The sequence below is a fragment of the Rhinichthys klamathensis genome, unplaced genomic scaffold, assembly GCF_029890125.1.
Source record: "Rhinichthys klamathensis goyatoka isolate OS25496 unplaced genomic scaffold, OSU_Roscu_1.1 h1tg001015l_1, whole genome shotgun sequence".
In the NCBI taxonomy this organism is placed as follows: domain Eukaryota; kingdom Metazoa; phylum Chordata; class Actinopteri; order Cypriniformes; family Leuciscidae; genus Rhinichthys; species Rhinichthys klamathensis.
The window spans coordinates 35,001-37,500 of NW_026607305.1; the positions used below are offsets into that span (position 1 = coordinate 35,001).

Below are 2,500 nucleotides of genomic sequence, written 5' to 3' on the forward strand. Positions count from 1 at the left end.
GCTTTCGTGATAATCTCTCGAGCGTGTGCGCGGGTTTGTCCTCAGGCTTCCCCCACACAACAGGACTTCTGACTCGATCCGATCCTCGTTGCCAACCAACACCAGCAGAGCAGCCATAGCATGTGAATAGTCTGAGGCTAGCTGACATGGCTGGGGAAACAGAAACCAACAGGTCTAGGGGGGGGTTCATACTGTATTGCCCCTGGCTGTAGTAATGAATTGTATAGGGCTAAGGCAGCTGGGGTTACGATACATTTTCACAGGCTACCTTTGACAAGGAAACCAGCCCTCAAGTCAAGCTAGCTGCCTTTAACTGTCTAGCCCTCCGACAGCCCCTGGGTTTCCAGTCTGTAGTGAGCATTTTTAGTGACAGACTATTTAGTAGGCCTGTCGCGATAGTAGGGATGGGACGATTACCGGTTTCACTATAAACCACGATAAAATGTACTGACGGTTAGTATTATCGTTTAAAATTTAATTATCATTAAAACAGTGTTTGATTATCGCGATTTTAATAACTCACTATAAATCATGTCCACAGTTTGACGCAGCGCGCAAAGTTTTATTTATTTATTTTTTTATTCGAAAAGGAATGGCGGAAGGCAGTGACAGCGCTCGGGAGATTTTCCAGCCTTTTAAGAGGACCAAATCTGAGGTGTGGTCATATTTTGGCTTTTACAAAAGTCCTGAGGGAAGCTTGATCGAGGATGGTCACCCTGTCTGCAGACAAAAAGTCGCTGCAATAGAAACACTTCAAATCTGCCGAGCCGTCTTGTGTGACCATCACCCACTGTTGTATAGCGAACTCAAGGCAAGTTAACTTTGACCCAATACCAAAATTACGTCTGGGAAATAATTGGGCACAAAATGTTATTATGAGTTGAAATATTTTATCTCACTCACTTGAAATAAACGTGAAGCTTCCGCGAAGAAAAGTTTGCAGCAAGTGGCTTTGAGCCAAGACGAACGAACACGTTCAATTAAGAGTGACATGTAAGAGATAATAATGTAACGTTATATATTAATTGTACACCTATTGTATCGATTTTTTTACCACATAATTACGGGGACATATTGAATTGAGATTAATGTTTTAAATCTTACCTGTTAAATCTATTTTGTACAGCGTACAAAACTCATCCAGACAAGATGATCACAACAATAATATCAAACTCTGTAAATAATAAATCATCTCTGATTTCATTTTCAATACAATCAAAAACGGAGACGCAAGACTCAAGACAGCAAGTTGTATTTGAATGAAATGAGAGCGCGTGATACATGTGTAATAATGTGTTGCCATTGACGATGGTCATTATAAGGAAGGAAATGCTACAGAATAGAATCTTGCTTTATAATCTGCATAGAGCTGCTGGTTTTATTTGTTGTTTGTAGATGTATTAAATATAAAACCTTTAAAGATATTTTCAGTGTGAGCATAAGTTGTTTTTGAACACTTTAATCTCGTTTTAACAAAACCGTGATAATATCACGATAATTTTGGTCACTATAATCGTGATATGAAATTTTCATACCGTCCCATCCCTACGCGATAGTCAATAAATAAATTAATCGCACGACAAAAAAAATTAGCTCGATAATTTTCCGGCCGCCATAATTTCCATTTGCATGCGTGTTTGTTTTCCTCGTCTCTCTCTCTCTCTCTCTCTCTCTCTCTCTCCTCTCTCTCTCTCTCTCTCTCTCTCTCTCTCTCTCTCTCTCTCTCTCTCTCTCTCTCTCTCTCTCTCTCTCTCTCTCTCTCTCTCTCTCTCTCTCTCTCTCTCTACCAAAGAGACTGGATGACAACTCTCGGTTCCTTAGCGTAGGAAGAGTGAACTAGAGCTTATTCTGCCCGAGCGATATCCCCGACACTATCCTTGAGACGTGCACTCCCAACGCAAGAGTGCGGCCGCGGCACTAGATCTGATGGCCGAGCGCGGGCGCGGTAATGGTAATGCACTCACTCTGTGTGTGCGGGTTATAAATAAAACAATTCGCGGGACTCCCGCAAACTAGAAATATCTATGAATAAAACATAAAAACGAATAGATTTTTATTCATCTGTTGCAGAAAAGCAACAAGAACAACTAAAACACTTTACAAGCCAGAGTTTCTATTCATAATAACGCTTTAACATCGCGTTGAGTGATGTAGCCAATCACAGTTATATGTGTTGCTTCTGATTGGCCATTGCGTTCAAGAAATCATTTAAGATAGACTCCCTTTTTGGTATTTATTCAAGTGCATGTTTTGTACCAGAGACTGTTCTCTGCAGCAGATTGACTCGGGTCCAGTGTCCATGCTCCGGCAGCTCACACACACACACACACCAGTCACTTCGCCCCAAACGATCCTGTGCTGTCTGTGGAGCTGAAACTGATCCTCCATGTGGTGGTGGTAGTCAGAAACTACTGGACTGTCCCTCACAGGTTCAAATGCGTAACCCATGCCGTTAAAGTGCTCATTTTCGCCTGTGTATTAGGACCTGCACCGCTGCGTG

General features: G+C 41.9%; 1 protein-coding gene across 1 annotated transcript in view; it reads right to left on the minus strand.

Moving 5' to 3' along the window:
• The window catches only part of dnajc8 (DnaJ (Hsp40) homolog, subfamily C, member 8), a 20,689-nt gene that overhangs the window by 14,029 nt on the left and 4,160 nt on the right, over positions 1-2,500 (minus strand). The window lies entirely within an intron of this gene.